Raw genomic sequence first — 19765 nt, forward strand, 5'->3', positions numbered from 1 at the left:
CTGTACAGTAAAGTGCAGTATTTGGTCTGTTCTAAATACAATAAAAAGGTCTTATAACAAATTGTGGTTATTTCTACCCTGACTTCTCCACGCTTGTATAATGGTCAATATGCTGCTAGAACTTTCTATATTTCCACTAGGAAAATAAATTTTTAGAACTGCCGGTGATATAACAATATAATTTTCTTTTAGTGAAACTTTTCTAGACCTCAGTTTACATTATCAAAGTTTACAGCTCATCATCAGCTGAAATAGCTCAGTTGGGAGAGCGTTAGACTGAAGGTCTAAAGGTCCCTGGTTTGATCGCAGGTTTTGGCATATGGAGAGGTATTTTTTTAAAGAATAATTTTACATTTTCCTCTGCGTTGATTTTTTTCCAGGACTCCACAATTCACAGATCATAAAGACACTTAATATCATAATCTTAAAAATGGCAATCATGGTTTACAAATCTGTAATGTGTGCACCTGATACTGACATCTAGTGGACACTAAGACAACTGCAAAATTTTATTACTAATTGTTATTTACAAATCAAAACTAAACTAATAAAAAATCCAGAAATGTATATGACTCTTTCTAATGAAAGGCTAAAATGCCTATTTTTATTTTTTGCTGATACGTAGATGTCTAGTTTTGTTGGAGTTTTTTTATTAGTATTTTGTGTTATAAGGAATATGTATTGCAGCAAAGAAAAAAATATTTTTTAATTTCCTTACTAATTTGAATGGCATAAAAATAAAGGTCCAGACTGTGTTCACATGATGCCTTCCCAATGCATTTTTTGCAGTAAACTTAAAAATTATAGTAAAAGCAGATCAGTTTTACTGCATTGTCATTTTTGTTTGGGAATGCATTGTGTGAACAAGTTCTTAGGGTGAATCCAGTGGTGTTTTACCAAAATATAGGCCCCTCAAAGTCACTTCAAAACTGACTAGGTCTGTGAAAAATAGAACTTGGAAATTTTCTTACATTTTCTTAAAAAAGAAAATTAAATCTTGCTGCTAAATTTTAACCTTTCTAACATCTTAACGAAATAAAAGGAGGTTTGGGAAATGATGCTGACATAAAGTAGACAAATAGGAAATGTTATTTATTAACTTGTTTGGTTGTCTGACTAGTTGGTTTTAGGATATAAGCAGTTAAAGTTAAAAAATTGGTAACATTTAAAAATTTTCAGCAAACTTTAGATATTTTCACAAGAAAAACTAAAAACATATTGACCTCAATTTGCCGTTAATATAAAGTACAATGTGTCACGGAAAAACACTTTCAGAATCACGGGGATATGTTAAGCATTACAGTGTTATTATCACATAAAGTGACACGTGTCAGTTTTTAAAAATGTGGCTTTGGTCGTTAAGCTCAAAATTGGCTCCGTCACTAAGGAATTAAAAATGAATATTGAAATAAAATAAATCATGATATATTTCCTTTCATCACAAGTAATGCTCATCTTTCTACTGCTTAGCTTAGAAAGTGTTAATTTACTTAACCCAGCAGAAGTCAGGATGGCCGAGCGGTCTAAGGCGCTGCGTTCAGGTCGCAGTCTCCTCTGGAGGCGTGGGTTCGAATCCCACTTCTGACATCAGCTCTTTTCCTTCCTGACATTGTACAGCTTCTCTCCTGTTATTGATTAGTACATGTTAGAACACATAATAACACTGAAATCTTATATAGAATTTATATGGTAATGCAGCATTGAGTCACGGAGCTTCAGCTGTTTTAACTAATTTCAGCCTACAATGATTTCTTAAAGGGACATCTAAGGAATCAAGAATTGGATAAATGTTTATTTGTGTGACAACACCTTTAACCCTTTCCCTGCCGTTGTATATCGTAATGAGAATATGATGAAGCCTAATCCTATCTATACTGTGATCCGACCCCATATCGTGTCGACAATCAGTGACGACCTGTCTGATCACATTCCTTACTTTACAGCGCAGTTATGTGAGCACTAACACCTGTATATACAGGAATATAGATATACAGAGCTTTACTACATTACTGCAAACAAAATAAACCAATCCCTGTGTGGTATTAAAAGAATAAAGGAACATCAGCTAAAAAAACAAAACAATTTGTAATGAAAAATTGCAGTTGTCACATTGGCCACTAGAGATCAGTATGGTCAGACTAGGATCTTTGGTGTACACAGGTGGAACTGACTCTAGGGGTCACACAACAGCTATATGCAAATATCTTTTTGGCCTTTTCCTCGTTATAGTGGAGGAACAACTGTAAAATACAAAAGGGTGGCAGTGGTGACGTAGGACACAATTACTATCGTTATGCCCAAGGCTCAGGGGCACACTGGGGGCCCACCCGAGGATTCCTTGTTGACCGGTGGGCCAGTCTGAGCCCAGATATCTATACCACATGTAGGTTACAGACTTGTAAACGAATATCAACATTTTTATAGCTTGTGATCAGAGGCGTATCTAGGGCTTTGGTTCAGTGTGGGCGAAACTTCTGAGTGGGCCCCTAACCAGGTAACCCTGATTACAAAAATAGTGGCGCACCCAGATAGTGGATGTAGGAGAACCTCAGCAGATGACAGCGCTGTTACTGAAAATAATCTCTATACAAAGACCAGCACTGCTATTACCGCCATATGGTGACATATTGCTAGATTCCAGTCCTGCAGAATATATAAGAGATCACAGTACTGTTATATGTAGTAACTTACAGCTGACGTTCTTTCTGATTAAATTGTTCACTTTTCCCGTCTTTTCCATCTGGCCCAGACTGACACAACGACTTCTCCATCCAGGACTCAGACTCTCAGGTCTGCAGAGGTCACAACAAAGACACATTTGATTCCTTACATTTCAGGCCCCGTCCCCATCTAGTCCCAACCTGCACAAACACCTCTTCCTGCTGATACCCCAATACTGAGCCTCTGTTGCTGTACGTGTCCATATTACTGCACCTTCTGTGTGCTCTCAAGATAGTAAAACAACCCTCTAGAATATAGTAATGCCATGTGCAAGTGCCCTAGAAAACAGTGACCAAATTTTGCCCCTTAGAAAGTAATAATGCCCTCTGTGTGCCCCTCTGACAGTCACAATAACCTGAGTTCCCCTATAATGATAAGTGCCCACTTAACATTTAATAATGTCCTGAGTCTCCCCTATATACAGCTCCCTATACACAGTATGATGCTCTCCTATACATAGTATAATGCCCCCTCACTGTATAGTACCCAACACACAGTATACTGACCCCTTAGTAGCCTCCAAACTGATGTCTCCAACACTGTATGATGGACCCCACACTGTGCAAAGACCCCACATTATCTCCCACACTGTATGATGGCCCCCACACTGTGAAAAGACCGCACATTATCTCCCACACTGTATGATGGCCCCCATAATGTGCAAAGATACCACATTATCTCCCACACAGTATGATGGCCCTCACACTGCACAAATACCCCACATTATCTCCCACATTTTATGATGGCCCCTACACTATACAAATGACCCCACATTATCTCCCACACATATGATGGCCCCTACACTGTGCAAAGACCCCACATAATCTCCCACACGGTATGACCCTAACTGTAATCCCCACACTGTACAAATAGCCTACATATAGTATAATGCGCCAGAAAGTCCTCAATATAGTACAGTGGTGGCCAAAAGTATTGGCACCCCTGCAATTCTGTCAGATAATACTCAGTTTCTTTCTGAAAATGATTGCAATCACAAATTCTTTGGTATTATTATCTTCATTTAATTTGTCTTCAATGAAAAAACACAAAAAGAATTGTCCTAAAGCCAAATTAGATATAATTCCTCACCAAACCTACAAAAGGGGGTGGACAAAAGTATTGGCACTGTTTGAAAAATCATGTGATGCTTCTCTAATTTGTGTAATTAATAGCACCTGTAACTTACCTGTGGCACCTAACAGGTGTTGGCATTAACTAAATCACACTTGCAGACAGTTAACATGGATTAAAGTTGACTCAACCTCTGTCCTGTGTCCTTGTGTGTACCACATTGAGCATGGAGAAAAGAAAGAAAACCAAAGAACTGTCTGAGGACTTGAGAAACCAAATTGTGAGAAAGCATGAGCAATCTCAAGGCTACAATTCCATCTCCAAAGACCTGAATGTTCCTGTGTCTTCCATGCGCAGTGTCATCAAGAAGTTTAAAGCCCATGGCACTGTGGCTAACCTCCCTAGATGTGGATGGAAAAGAAAAATTGACGAGAGATTTCAACGCAAGATTGTGCGGATGGTGGATAAAGAACCTCGACTAACATCCCAATAAGTTCAAGCTGCCCTGCAGTCCGAGGTTACAACAGTGTCAACCCGTACTATCCGTCGGCGTCTGAATGAAAAGGGACTGTATGGTAGGATACCCAGGAAGACCCCACTTCTTACCCCGAGACATAAAAAAGCCAGGCTGGAGTTTGGCAAAACTTACCTGAGAAAACTAAAATGTTTTGGAAGAATGTTCTCTGGTCAGATGAGACAAAAGTCGAGCTTTTTGGGAAAAAGCATCAACATAGAGTGTACAGGAAAAAAAAAGAGGCATTCAAAGAAAAGAACACGGTCCCTACAGTCAAACATGGCGGAGGTTGCCTGATGTTTTGGGGTTGCTTTGCTGCCTCTGGCACTGGACTGCTTGACCGTGTGCATGGCATTATGAAGTCTGAAGACCACCAACAAATTTTGCAGCATAATGTAGGGCCCAGTGTGAGAAAGCTGGGTCTCCCTCAGAGGTCATGGGTCTTCCAGCAGGATAATGACCCAAAACACACTTCCAAAAGCACTATAAAATGGTTTGAGAGAAAGCACTGGAGACTTCTAAGGTGGCCAGCAATGAGTCCAGACCTGAATCCCATAGAACACCTGTGGAGAGATCTCAAAATGGCAGTTTGGAGAAGGCACCCTTCAAATATCAGGGACCTGGAGCAGTTTGCCAAAGAAGAATGGTCTACAATTCCAGCAGAGCATTGTAAGAAACTCATTGATGGTTACCGGAAGCGGTTGTTCGCAGTTATTTTGGCTAAAGGTTGTGCAACCAAGTATTAGGCTGAGGGTGCCAATACTTTTGTCTGGCCCATTTTTGGAGTTTTGTGTGAAATGATCAATGATTTGATTTTTGCTTCATTCTCTTTTGTGTTTTTTTCCTTGCAAGCAAATTAAATGAAGATAATAATACCAAAGAATTTGGGATTGCAATCATTTTCAGGAAGAAACTGAGTATTATCTGACAGAATTGCAGGGGTGCCAATATTTTTGCCCACCACTGTATTATGCACTCCCCATAGGCAGAGTCTGTAGGATAATCCCCCCCATAGGCAGTCTGTAGCATAGTAACCCCACCCCCCATAGGCAGTCTGTAGCATAATCCTCCCAGCCCCCCATAGGCAGTCTGTAGCATAATCCCACCCCACCTCCCATAGGCAGTCTGTAGCATAATCCCCCACCCCCTTAGGCTGTCTGTAGCATAATCCCCCCCATAAGAAAAAATAAATAAGCACAATACTCACCTCTTTCTCCTCCTAGTTCCCCCGCTGCTCTGAGCACCCGGCCCCCACACATCTTCAGCTCAGGGGGCCGGGTGCCAAGTGATGACATCAGTGACGTCAGACACAGAGGAAGCTATGGGAACTAATGGGAGAGGGAGCTCGCGGTTGCGGTGAATGGTGGGGGGGCCCGATGCTGGCACCGGGGGCCCCCCTCCTGCTCAAGGGCCCCATAGCGGCCGCCAGGCAATGCAGGGACATCGAGTCTCCTTGCTCTGTCCAGAGTGTAACTGTAGCGGCGTGCTGCTCACGCCACTACAGTTACAATAGTGTAGCTCCAGGTGGGCCCCCTCAGAGTGTGGGGCCCGGGGCAACCGTCCCACCCTGCCCCCGTGGTAGCTACACTACTGCTTGTGATTATTAAGTGTCGTATTGCTCTCCTACCTGAGGTCTAAGTTAGTGACAGCACCTCAAAGATAGATCACCTTTTCATATCTAGTGAGTGCACATGAATTGGCCAATTTGTGTGCTAAGTACCTAACAATTCATAAGTATAATGTATTTGTGAGTAATGTAGTCTAAAGGGAACCTGAACGACCTTTCCTACCAGTCTCCTTTGCAGCTCGGTTCCTGGTCGCTTCCCCTCATCCGCTGACAATGACTGACAGGTCTCTCCCTATATACACACGCTGAGAGAGACATATGATTCCAGAGGAGCGGGCGGGAGGAGCTGCAGGGACCAACCTTTTCCACTAGTCACTCATGAATCCTGGTCCCCGGCTGACTTTTAGGGTAGGGTCACAGGACCATTCTACATCTGAGAAAAACAGTCCTATTATTCTGATTCAGACTTTGATCATTTTCTCCACTCTCTCAGTCCCTGAAAATTGAAGCACACTCAGATGTCATCTGAGTGCGATCTGATTTTTTTCATGGACCTGTACTCGAATGAAAATTGGACATATCTCAGATTTTTTCAGTGGACTACTCAGTCTGGGGAAAAAATTGAACATGTGCACAGCCCCATAGAATATCATACGCACGAGAGCAATCAGTGAAAACCACAGATAGAACTCGTCCAAGAAAATCATTTGTGTCAAAGAGCCCTTATATTAGGTTTTTCTCTGAAATGCTGCAGTGTTTCAGAGTCACAATGTAGTTTTTGTTTCAAATACTTTTCCTTCATGTTTTTTTCACGATATTCGTTTTAATGAGAGCATTTGCCCCAAATGTGATGGAATTTATTATCATTTCCTTCCCTTTTCCATCTACCTTTTTCAGAGAATTCAATCTTGCCTTCTTAGAAGCAGCAGCCGGCCGGGTTTCTGCTTTTAAATATTTTCACTGATTTATGAAATAGAAAAAAGTCCAGGTAATGTGAGCAATCAGCCCCCACTAATCCCCAGTGGCCTAATGGATAAGGCACTCGCCTCCTAAGCCAGGAATTGTGGGTTCAAGTCCCATCTGGGGTGCTTCATAAACTTTCTCTCCAACATTTTTTCTTTCCCACATTTCTTTATGGTCTCCATTACGTTATGGGTAATGTTTGTATTAAATAAAAGTAACTTTCTTGAATTTTTCCAGTGATTGTCCTTTATCTACTATAAATTCAGGTATTGCTGATTGTATTATCGACTCTTCTACAAAGAGTTAATATCGTGGTAGAAAATGTAAGGCGAGAAGGTCCAGCGGTTTTATAGTTGTCATCCGCTACTGGAAAATCCCTTTCAATGCTCCCAGTATACAGAATAAAAGAAGAAGAAGATGTAAATCCCAAACAAGCACAACTTCTTCTCTCCGAGCGCCGTGTTACCTGGGGATCTGGTTACTTTGCTTGTCAAGTGAACGCTGCAGCCCATCAGCAGATCAGGTAGATTATCTTTGCTTTCCCATCTGCAGATTACTATGGATCTTCTCCAGAACTGGGAAAAATCCAAAATGATTACAGACAAAATAATCTAGTTTTTTGATTTCATCACAGATTTCCAATTCAGGCCTCAATTTTCCCCTTTGCAACAAAAGAAAGAATTCTGATAAAGCCCCCTATATAAAGCCCCTGTAATACTGATTATAGCCATGCTATTATTTTGAAAATCTGGGTTTACATTTTAGAGAAATGCACTGTTTCATTGTTATGCAAATGAGCCGCAAGTGCAGTGGGCGGGGCCTGCACTTACACTGCTGCTGCTCTTCCCTATTCTCTACCATGGGGAATGATGGCACTGGATCTCGGGAGGAAGAGGCAGGTTACTGAATAAATAGTGACCTGCCAATCACTGTAACAAGACTGGCAGCGGGAGTGTAAGTAGTATATTATTCTTAGGAGTAATGTCAATTTGATTGCAGTAACTCAGCCCAATCATGAAAGATAAAACCTCCTCCAGAAAGGACAGTGAATCTGGATCGGTCCTTACAATTCAGAGGTTCATATACAACAGTCATAAGTAACAGTTAGAGATAATACAATAATTAAGGCAAAAAAACTGACGACCCAGCTCGTAAGAGCTTAAAATCTACAATGATATAGGGTAAGAACCCCTGATTCCAGCAATGTATCACTTACTGTGCAGCTTTTGCAATTTCAATAAAATCAGGGTTTTATCAGCAGATTATCACAATAGCACATGTAGTTCTCCTGCTCTGTATAACCACACCCAAACTGCTGATGGGCAGCTTTCTGCCTATGCAGTGTACACAAAAGCTGTCAATCAGTGGTGTGGGCAGAGTTATACAAAGCTCAGCATTCAGAGCACTGCTAAATCTGCAGCAGATAAAACAGGGATTTTATCAAAACTACAGCAAGCAGCCCAGCAAGTGAAACGTTGCTGAATCAGGATCTCTGTCCCTACATTATGCTGCTCTCAGATAACAGCAAATACCTGGTGACAGATTCCATTTAAAATTAGCCGCAGGCCAAGTTCCAGCCCCATCCTGAATTGCGCGCTAATGGTTTCCTCTGTGGAAGGGAGGACATTGGCGTCTAAATGATGTAAAAATCATGTGCTCCAGCCTAGATGATCACCCTGTTTCCAGAAAGCATGTACATGTGCAGTGTATCATTTAGCAGTTGTGATTTACGGCTGTTTTTAAAACCATTAAAGATGACCTATCACCGGGTCAAAAGTTTCCAGTTTTCGCCCCTGGGATCTTTACTTTTAGTACAAATTTTTCTGTTCTTTGGCAAAGGGGTGTGGCTCACAGGATTCTCTGTGGGCGTGTCTTTAGGCTGCTCTGCATTATTACCCTGCGAGCAACGCCCCCTTGGTAAAAGACATAAAAAATTATCACTAAATAAAAATGCCCATATCTCAGGAACTGGATGGTGAATTTCAAAGAGCAAAAAGTGGTAAACTCAGGAGAACAGTGGGAATAAAATAGGGGCAAAAACTGGTCAGTTCTGACCTTGGGACGAGTCCTCGTGAAGGCGTTTCTCTGTACAGTAAAGTGCAGTATTTGGTCTGTTCTAAATACAATATAAAGTACTTATAACAAATTGTGGTTATTTCTACCCTGACTTCTCCACGCTTGTGTCACTGTCAATATGCTGCTAGAACTTTCTATATTTCCACTAGGAAAATTAATGTTAAGGCTATGTGCCCACGATGCAGAAATGCTCAGGATTTTTCCTGACCGTTTCTGCATCTCCCTGGCAGAAAAAAACGCATGCGGATTGTACATGTGGATTGTACATGTGGATTGTACATGCGGATTGTACATGCGGATTGTACATGCGGATTGTACATGCGGATTGTACATGTGGATTGTACATGTGGATTGTACATGCGGATTGTACATGCGGATTGTACATGTGGATTGTACATGTGGATTGTACATGCGGATTGTACATGCGGATTGTACATGCGGATTGTATATGTGGATTGTACATGCGGATTGTACATGCGGATTGTACATGCGGATTGTACATGCGGATTGTACATGCGGATTGTACATGTGGATTGTACATGCGGATTGTATATGTGGATTGTACATGTGGATTGTACATGCGGATTGTACATGCGGATTGTACATGCGGATTATACATGCGGATTGTACATGCGGATTGTACATGCGGATTGTATATGTGGATTGTACATGCGGATTGTACATGCGGATTGTACATGCGGATTGTACATGCGGATTGTACATGCGGATTGTATATGTGGATTGTACATGCGGATTGTACATGCGGATTGTACATGTGGATTGTACATGCGGATTGTACATGCGGATTGTACATGCGGATTGTATATGCGGATTGTACATGCGGATTGTACATGCGGATTGTACATGCGGATTGTAAATGTGGATTGTACATGCGGATTGTACATGCGGATTGTACATGTGGATTGTACATGCGGATTGTATATGTGGATTGTACATGCGGATTGTACATGCGGATTGTACATGCGGATTGTACATGCGGATTGTATATGTGGATTGTACATGCGGATTGTACATGCGGATTGTACATGCGGATTGTACATGCGGATTATAAATGTGTTTTCCTGCCAGGGACATGCGGATGTGAAGCGTTCTTCACTTGTATTTCCGCATGCGGGTTGTCAAGCGCTTTCCAAGCGATTTTAGCATCACTTGGAAAGTGCTTGTCAACTTGGTCACACTATATAAATCCATGCAACCGGCATGGATTTATATACTGTGACCGAAAGAATGATAAAAAATTAAAAAATATATATATATACTTACCCTCTGATGGCCCCCGGTGTCTTGCTTCCCTCTGTTCTCCCTTGCCAGCAGCGGTAGACTGAAGGACCTGCCGACTTCAGCGTCGCGTGACCCATCACATGACTATGACGTCAGCGCAGGTCCTTCAGTCCATCGCGAACTGCCAGCATGCGAGGAGGAGCGCAGCGCGGGCCGCCAGAAGGTAAGTATATATTTATTTTTTATTCTATTCTTTTTTTTTACAGTTTTCTATGGTACCCAGGTCCGGAGGAGAGTCTCCTCTCCTCTACACCCGGGTACCATCCGCACATTAGAAAGCATGGAATGCGCATCTACATATACAGTGATGCGTAATCCATGCAATCTAATGCAAGTCAATGGCGGCGAAAACGCAGCGCTTCCGCAAAATAATTGGTAGTGCTGCGTTTTTTTCCGCAATGATAATCCGCAGTGGAAACTTCTGCAGCATGTGCACAGCACATGCGGATTATCATTGGGGAATATTGCAGGCCTTCTACCAAGCGTTTGTTAAGCATTTCTGCAGCGTTTTTGCCGCTGCGGAAATGCTTAAAAAACGCATCGTGGGCACACCACCTTAGAACTGCCGGTGATATAAAAATAAGATTTCTCGCGTGCTGCGCCAATTCTCTGGAATGCACTACCCAGGACAGTTCGATTAATTCCCAATACCCACAGTTTCAAGCGAACCCTAAAAACACATTTCTTTAGACTGGCGTATCACCTAAACACACTCTGTCCATCCCAGCTTTCCCCCATATTAAAATCTTCTTCAACTTCGGGTTCAAACCAACCATGCACATAAAAGCCTCTGTCAGGACTGCACCCATACTGGCTGGCGACCAGTCCATGTATTATTATTTATCCTATTCAGTATATCAAGGCTGCATTATACAATATGTGTACTTTTTACCTTTTGTGTCTCCCCCATTTCCTCATAGACTGTAAGCTCGCGAGCAGGGCCCTCACTCCTTTCGATATGAGATATGCTTATTCTGTATTGTCTGTACAAGTCCCCCCTAAAATTTGTAAAGTGCTGCGGAATATGTTGGCGCTATAAAAAAATAAACTATTTATTATTATTTATTATTTATTTAATTTTCTTTAATTGAAACTTTTCTAGACCTCGGTTTACACTGTTGAAGTTTACAGCTCATCACCCGCTGAAATAGCTCAGTTGGGAGAGCATTAGACTGAAGATCTAAAGGTCCCTGGTTCGATCCTGGGTGTCAGCAAGAAGGAAAAGAATCTTTTAAAGAATATTTTTACATTTTCTTCTGCATATAAATAAATAAATTTTGAAGCAATGAAAAAAACATTTTTTAATTTCTTTACTAATTTGAATAGCATAAAAATAAAGTTCAAGACTGTGTTCACATGATGCGTTCCCAATGCATTTTTTTTTTTTGCAAAATTAAAAAATATAGTAAAAACGCATCAGTTTACTGCATTGTCATTTTTGTTTGGGAATGTATTGGGTGAACAAGTTCTTAGGGTGAATCCAGTGGTGTTTTTCCAAAATATAGGACCCTCAAAGTCACTTCAAAACTGACTAGGTCTGTAAAGAATAGGACTTGGAAATTTTCTTAAATTTTCTTAAAAAAAAAATTAAATCTTGCTGCTAAATTTTAACTTTTCTAACATCCAAACGAAATAAAAGGAGGTTTGGGAAATGATGCTGACATAAAGTAGACAAATACAGTGGGTAAAAAAGTATTTAGTCAGCCACCAATTGTGCAAGTTCTCCCACTTAAAAAGATGAGAGAGGCCTGTAATTGCCATCATAGGTAGACCTCAACTATGAGAGACAAAATGGGAAATCAAATCCTGAAAATCACATTGTCTGATTTGGAAAGAATTTTTTTTTCACATTTTGGTGGAAAATAAGTATTTGGTCAATTACAAAAGTTCTTCTCAATACTTTGTTATATATCCTTTGTTCACAATGACAGAGGTCAAACATTTTCTGTAAGTCTTCACAAGGTTGGCACACACTGTTGCTGGTATGTTGGCCCATTCTTCCATGCAGATCTCCTCTAGAACAGTGATGTTTTGGGGCTGTCGCTGGGCAACACGGACTTTCAACTCCCTCCAAAGGTTTTCTATAGGGTTTAGATCTGGAGACTAGCTAGACCACTCCAGGACCTTGAAATGCTTCTTACAAAGCCACTTCATTACCTTGGCGGTGTGCTTGGGATCATTGTCATGCTGAAAGACCCAGCCCCGTTTCATCTTCAATCTTCAAGAATTTTTTTCTCGTTACGCCGTTTACCGATCGGAATAATTCTTTTTTTATATTGATAGATCGGGTGATTCTGGACGCAGCGATACCAAATATGTGTATGTGTTTTTTTTATTATTATTTTATTTTGAATGGTGTGAAAGGGGGGTGATTTAAACTTTTATATATTTTTTATTTTTTTAATATTTTTAAAAACATTTTTTTTTTACTTTTTGCATGCTTCTATAGTCTCCATAGGATACTAGAAGCAGCAACTGTCCGATCGTCTCTGCTACATAGAGGTGATGAACAGATCACCTCTATGTAGCAGAAATGCTCCTGTGCTTATGAGCACCAACCACTAGGTGGCGCTCATAGCGATCAGTACATGACAACCTCTGAGGTCTGCTGCAGACCCAGGGTTGTCATGCCCATCCATCAGTGACCCGCGATCACGTGAAGGAGTCACCGATGGGCGGGGTAAGTAACGCACTTCCAGCGCGGCGCTGTTAAATGCCGCTGCCAGAGTTTGACAGCGGCATTTAACATGTTAACAGCTGTGGTGGATCGCGATTCCACCCGCGGCTGTTGCGGGCACATGTCAGCTGTAAAAATCAGCTGACATGTGCCTGGTTCAGTGTGGGCTCACCACCGGAGCCCGCGCTGAACAGGGGGTGACAGTCTGGTGCATACTATTATGCCCCAGGCTGTAAAGGGTTTAAGGATATATTCATTCAAAGTTTGAAAATGACAAATTTCTCAAACTTTTCAGCAAACTTTAGATATTTTCACAAACAAAGCTAAAAACATATTGACTTAAATTTACCGCTAACATAAAGGACAATATGTCACAAATAAACGCTTTCAAAATTATTAAGATATGTTGTAGCGTTCCAGAATTATTAACACAAAGAGTGACACTTGTCAGATTGAAAAAAATGAGCTTGGTCGTTAATCTCAAAAGTGGCTCTGTCACTAAGGGGTTAAAGATCAATAATAAAAATAAATTATGCTACATTTCCATTCATGATAAACACTAATCAGCTTGTAGCTGACTGGTTTGGAAACAGTTAATTCACAGCATTCAGCAGCAGTCAGGATGGCCGAGCAGTCTAAGGCGCTGCGTTCAGGTCGCAGTCTCCTCTGGAGGCGTGGGTTCGAATCCCACTTCTAACATCAGCTCTTTTCCTTCCTGACATTGTACAGCTTCTCTCCTGTAATTGATTAGTACATGTTAGAACACATAATAACACTGAAATCTTATATAGAATTTATATGGTAACGCAGCATTGAGCCACGGACTTTCAGCTCTTCTCCCTAAGCTTCTTTTAACTAATTTCAGCCTACAATGATTTCTTAAAGGGACATCTAAGGAATCGAGAATTAAACAAACATTTATTTGTGAGACAACACCTTTAACCCAATCCCTGCCATTGATATGGTATATCGTAATGAGGATATGATGAAGCCTAATCCTATATCATACTGTAATCCGACCCCATATCGTATCGACAATCAGTGACGACCTGTCTGATCACATTCCTTACTTTACAGCGCAGTTATGTGAGCACTAACACCTGTATATACGGGAATATAGATATACAGCGTTTTACTACATTACTGCAAACAAAATAAACCAATCCCTGTGTGGTATTAAAAGAATAAAGGAACATCAGCTAAAAAACATTTCCACTGATTTATGAAATGTGAAAAAAGTCCAGGTAATGTGAGCAATCAGCCCCCACTAAGCCCCAGTGGCCTAATGGATAAGGCACTGGCCTCCTAAGCTACGGTTTGTGGGTTTGAGTCCCATCTGGGGTGCTTCATAAGCTTTTTCTCCAACATTTTTTTTCTTCCTACATTTCTTTATTGTCTCCATTATGTTAAGGGTAATGTTTGCACTAAAAGCAACTTTCTTGAATTTTACCAGTGATTGTCCTTTATCTACTATAAATTCAGGTATTGCTGATTGTATTATCGACTCTTCTACAAAGAGTTAATATCTTGGAAGAAAACGTAAGGCGGGAAGGTCCAGCGGTTTGGAGCTACGTTCACACATCATGTTTTTTTCAACGTTTTTTGATGCATTTCTTTATGCAAATTTTCAGTTGCGTTTTACAGTACCAGCAAAGTCTATGAGATTCCAGAAATCTCATGCTCATATCATGTTTTTTTTATCAGGATTTTGTGCCTTGGATGGGTTTTTTGCAAAATATAGCATGTCACTTCTTTCAGTGTTTTTTTCAGCAATTTTTCACCCATTGGAAATAATGGGTGATGAAAAAAATGCTGAAAAAACGCACCAAAAACGCAGGTGTCAGGGTTTTCAGTGTTTTTTCAGCATTTTTTGTGTCAAAACCAGAATGAGACTTTTTTTCACTGAACTTTATGTACATGCATAAAAGAGACAAAAGGACAGTTAAAAAACGCACCAAAAAAAAAGCAAAAGAGCAAGAAAAATCCCGAACAAACCTCCTGGCAAGAGATCAGGTTTTGCTGCAGAATAAAAAGGCAGCAAAAAACGCAATGTGTGAATATACCCTCAAAGGGTTTGTCCACTACTGGAAAATCCCTTTTCAATGTTCTCGGTATACAGAATAAAAGAAGTAAAAACTGTAAATCCCAAACAAGCCCAACTTCTTCTCTCCGAGCGCCGTGTTACCTGGGGATCTGGTTACTTTGCTTGTCAAGTGAACGCTGCAGCCCATCAGCAGATCAGATAGATTATCTTTGCTTTCCCATCTGCAGATTACTATGGATCTTCTCCAGAACTGGGAAAAATCCAAAATGATTCCAGCCAAAATAATCTAGTTTATTGGTTTCATCACAGATTCCAATTCAGGCATCAATTTTCCCCTTTGCAACAAAAGAAAGAATTCTGATGGGTGAAGATTTCATCCTGTTTCCATTCGCACCCAGAGTAAGACATGTGAGTGAGACATTGGCCCCATTAGTGCTGACATTTTGCTTTTCATAAATTTACACATCGGAAAATCACTGGAAGGAATAGCAAAAGCAGTTTATTGCCAAACAGCATCTTAATGTTACCTGGATCCCTGCAAATAATTACACTGAAATCTGGAATATTGCTCTTAAAGGGAACCTCTCATCAGGTTTTACACCCCAAACTAATGACATTTTTATAAAGTCCCTGTAATGCTGATCACAGAAATACCATTATTTTGAAAATCTAGGTTTACATTTTAGAGAAATGTACTGTTTAATTGTTATGCAAATGAGCATCAAGTGCAGTGGGCGGGGCCTGCACTTACACTGCTGCCTCTCTTCAGAGACAGTGGACAGTGAAGCTGGACCACTGAGCAACAGTCCAGGTCTTTTTCTCCTTGGCCCAGGTAAGACGCTTCTGGCGTTGTCTATTGGTCATGAGTGGCTTGACACAAGGAATGTGGCACCTGTAGCCCATGTCCTGGATACGTTTGTGTGTGGTGGCTCTTGAAGCAATGACTACAGCAGCAGTCCACTCCTTGTGAACCTCCCCCAAATTTTTGAATGGTCTTTTCTAAACAATCATTTCAAGGCTGCGGTTATCCCGGTTGTTTGTGCACCTGTTTCTACCACACTTTTTCCTTACACTCAACTTTCCATTAATATGCTTGAATACAGCCCTCTGTGAACAGCCAGCTTCTTTAGCAATGACCTTTTGCGGCTTACCCTCCTTGTGGGGTGTGTCAATGACTACCTTCTGGACATCTGTCAAGTCAGCAATCTGCCCCATGATTGTGGAGCCTACTGAAATAGACTAAGGGACTTTTTTTTAAACACCTAGGAAGCCTTTGTTGGTATTATTTGTTAATTATTCTCATTTTCTGAGATAATGACTTTTGTGTTTTCATTGGCTGTAAGCCATAATCATCAACATTAACAGAAATAAACACTTGAAATAGATCACTCTGTTTGCAATGACTCTATATAATATACGAGTTTCACTTTTTGTATTAAAGAACTGAAATAAATTAACTTTTTGATGATATTCTAATTTTGTGAGAAGCACCTGTACATACTGTAATAGGTCAATTAGGTATTGTCCATCGCTGGCTTTTGGCGCACTGAAATGGTTGCTAGTGGTATACTGGGATTGGGCAGAGTGTCAGATTTCAAAACTGTAAAAAAATCTGTTGAGGGATGAAAACATCAGCGAATTCTGTATCATAGCTGGCTGCTTCTTGTTTGTTGGTTTTATAGAATTTAAAGTGAATCAGTCAGCAGTTTTTTTTTTATCTTAGAGTAACATGATGTAATAATAATATTCTTTCTTTATATAACGCCAACATATTCCAGAGCACTTTACAATTCAGAGGTTCATATACAACAGTTATAAGCAACAGTTAAAGATAATACAATAATTAACCACTTCGCGCCAGAGCCTGTTTTTGCCTTCGTGACCGGGCCAATTTTTTCAATTCTGACCACTGTCACTTTATGAAGTAATTACTCTGAAACGCTTCAATGGATTCCCCTGATTCTGAGACTGTTTTTTCGTGACATATTGTACTTTATGATAGTGGTAAAATTTCTTTGATATCACTTGCGTTTATTTGTGAAAAAATCAGAAATTTGGCAAATTTTGAAAATTTTGCAATTTTCAAACTTTGAATTTTCATGCCCTTAAATCAGAGAGATATGTCACACAAAATAGTTAATAAATAACATTTCCCACATGTCTACTTTACAGCAGCACAATTTTGGAACCAAAATTTTTTTTGTTGGGAAGCTATAAGGGTTAAAAGTTGACCAGCAATTTCTCATTTTTCCAACAAAATTTACAAAACATTTTTTTAGGGACCACATCATATTTGAAGTCACTTTGAGAGGTCTTTATGACAGAAAATACCCAAAAGTGAACCATTATAAAAACTGCACCCCTCAAGGTGCTCAAAACCACATTCAAGAACTTTATTAACCCTTCAGGTGCTTCACAGGAATTTTTGGAATGTGGAAGAAAAAAATTAACATTTAACTTTTTTCACAAAAATGTTACTTTAGACCCAATTTTTTTTATTTTTGCAGGGGTAACAGGAAAAAATGGACCCCAAATTTTTTTGTGCAATTTCTTATGAGCGCGTTGATACCCCATATGTGAGGGAAAACCACTGTTTGGGCGCACGGCAGGGTTCGGAAGGGATGGAGCGCCATTAGACTTTTTGAATGTAAAATTTGTTTGAATAATTAGCAGACGCCATGTTGCGTTTGGAGAGCTCCTGATGTGCCTAAACAGTGGAAACCCCCCACAAGTGAGACTATTTTGGAAACTAGACCCCTTAGGGAACTTATCTAGATGTGTGGTGAGCACCTTGAACCTCAAGGTGCTTCACAGAAGTTTATAATATTGAGCTGTAAAAATAAAATTTTCACATTTTTACCACAAAAATGTTTTTCATCCCCTAATTTTGCATTATCATAAGGGTAATAGGATAAATTGCACCATGAAGTTTGTTGTGCAATTTCTCCTGAACACGCCGATACCCCATATGTGGAGGCAAACCACTGTTTGGGCGCACGATGGGTTTGGAAGGGAAGGAGCGCCATTTGACTTTTTGAATGTAAAATTTGCTTGAATAATTAGCGGACGCCATGCTGCATTTGGGGAGCCCCTGATGTGCCTAAACAGTGGAAACCCCCCACAAGTGACACCATTTTGGAAACTAGACCCCTTGGGGAACTTATCTAGATGTGTGGTGAGCATATTGGGAGATATAATAAACAAATCAGTAGCAGGTGAAGAATTGGTTTTATTTATTTTTTACGTCGTTCCTTGTGCGGTATAAGTGATGAAATTACTTTATTCTTCGGGTCGGTGTGCTAACAGCGATACCAGATTTATATTGGGTTTTTATGACTGACAGCTGTCACACACTAAAAGACACTATTTTTTGCAAAATCTAGTTTTTGCATCGCCATATTTTGAGAGCTATAATTTTTCCATATTTCGGCCAACAGAGTCATGTGACAGCTTGTTTTTTGCGGGACGAGTTGACATTTTTATTGGTACCATTTTTGGGTACGTGACATTTTTTGATCGCTTTCTATTCCGTTTTTTGGGAGGTAAACTTAACAAAAACCAAAAACAATTCAGGAATTGTTTTTTGGGGGTTTTTTTATGCCGTTCTGCGTGTGGTAAAAGTGATAAGGCAGCATTATTCTTCGTGTCAGTATGCTTAGATAATCATCCTGTTTCCAGAAAGCATGTACATGTGCAGTGTATCATTTAGCAGTTGTGATTTATGGCTGTTTTCAAAACCATTAAAGATGACCTATCACCGGGTCAAAAGTTTCCAGTTTTCGCCCCTTGTTTTATTCCCGCTGCTCCCCTCATTATTCCTTTTTTTTTGAGCCTGTCATACAATTCCAGAGATCTGGGATCTTTATGTTAGTGAAAATGTTTCTGTTCTTTGCCAAAGGGGTGTGGCTCACAGGATTCTCTGTGGGCGTGTCTTTAGGCTGCTATGCTTTATTACCCTGCGAGCAACGCCCCCTTGGTAAAAGACATAAAAAAATTATCGCTAAATAAAAATGCCCATATCTCAGGTACTGGATGGGGAATTTCAAAGAGCAAAAAGTGGTAAACTCAGGGGAACAATGGGAATAAAATAGGGGCAAAAACTGTTCAGTTCTGACCTTGGGACGGGTCCTCTTGAAGGCGTTTCTCTGTACAGTAAAGCGCAGTATTTGATCTGTTCTATTTATAATAAAAAGGTCTTGTAACAAATTGTGGGTATTTCTACCCTGACTTCTCCACTCTTGTATTATTGTCAATATGCTGCTAGAATTTTTCTATTTTTCCACTAGGAAAATTAATTTTTAGAACTGCGGTGATATAACAATATAATTTTCTTTTATTGAAACTTTTTTAGACCTCAGTTTACACTGTTGAAGTTTACAGCTCATCACCAGCAGAAATAGCTCAGTTGGGAGAGCGTTAGACTGAAGATCTAAAGGTCCTTGGTTCGATCATGGGTTTCGGCATATGGAGATGTATTTTTTTAAAGAATGCTTTTACATTTTCCTCTGCGTTTATTTTTTCCAGGACTCCACAATTCACAGATCATAAAGACACTTAATATCATAATTTTAAAAATGGCAATCATGGTTTACAAAGTGGACAATATGACAACTGCAACATTTCATTACTAATTGTTATTTCCAAATCAAAACTAAACTGATAAAAAATCCAGAAATGTATATGACTCTTTCTAATGAAAGGCTAAAATGCCTATTTTAATTTTTTACTGATACGTAGATGTCTAGTTTTGTTGGAGTTTTTTTATTAGTATTTTGTGTTATAAGGAATATGTATTGCAGCAAAGAAAAAAATATTTTTTTAATTTCTTTA

General features: G+C 40.0%; 5 non-coding genes across 5 annotated transcripts; all 5 read left to right on the forward strand.

Annotated features, from left to right (window-relative positions):
* Positions 1–245: 245 nt before the first annotated feature.
* Positions 246–318, forward strand: TRNAF-GAA (transfer RNA phenylalanine (anticodon GAA)). Its single transcript has one exon. It is a non-coding gene; the product is annotated as a tRNA-Phe (tRNA).
* A 1186-nt stretch (positions 319–1504) lies between these two features.
* Positions 1505–1587, forward strand: TRNAL-CAG (transfer RNA leucine (anticodon CAG)). The gene has a single exon. It is a non-coding gene; the product is annotated as a tRNA-Leu (tRNA).
* Positions 1588–11355: 9768 nt separating this feature from the next.
* TRNAF-GAA (transfer RNA phenylalanine (anticodon GAA)) lies at positions 11356–11428 on the forward strand. Its single transcript has one exon. It is a non-coding gene; the product is annotated as a tRNA-Phe (tRNA).
* Positions 11429–13507: 2079 nt separating this feature from the next.
* On the forward strand, positions 13508–13590 carry TRNAL-CAG (transfer RNA leucine (anticodon CAG)). The gene has a single exon. It is a non-coding gene; the product is annotated as a tRNA-Leu (tRNA).
* A 5735-nt stretch (positions 13591–19325) lies between these two features.
* Positions 19326–19398, forward strand: TRNAF-GAA (transfer RNA phenylalanine (anticodon GAA)). The gene has a single exon. It is a non-coding gene; the product is annotated as a tRNA-Phe (tRNA).
* The last annotated feature ends 367 nt before the right edge of the window (positions 19399–19765 follow it).

Source organism: Phyllobates terribilis, unplaced genomic scaffold, assembly GCF_046119375.1.
Source record: "Phyllobates terribilis strain yellow unplaced genomic scaffold, ASM4611937v1 Scaffold_65__1_contigs__length_7625178, whole genome shotgun sequence".
Lineage (NCBI taxonomy): Eukaryota > Metazoa > Chordata > Amphibia > Anura > Dendrobatidae > Phyllobates > Phyllobates terribilis.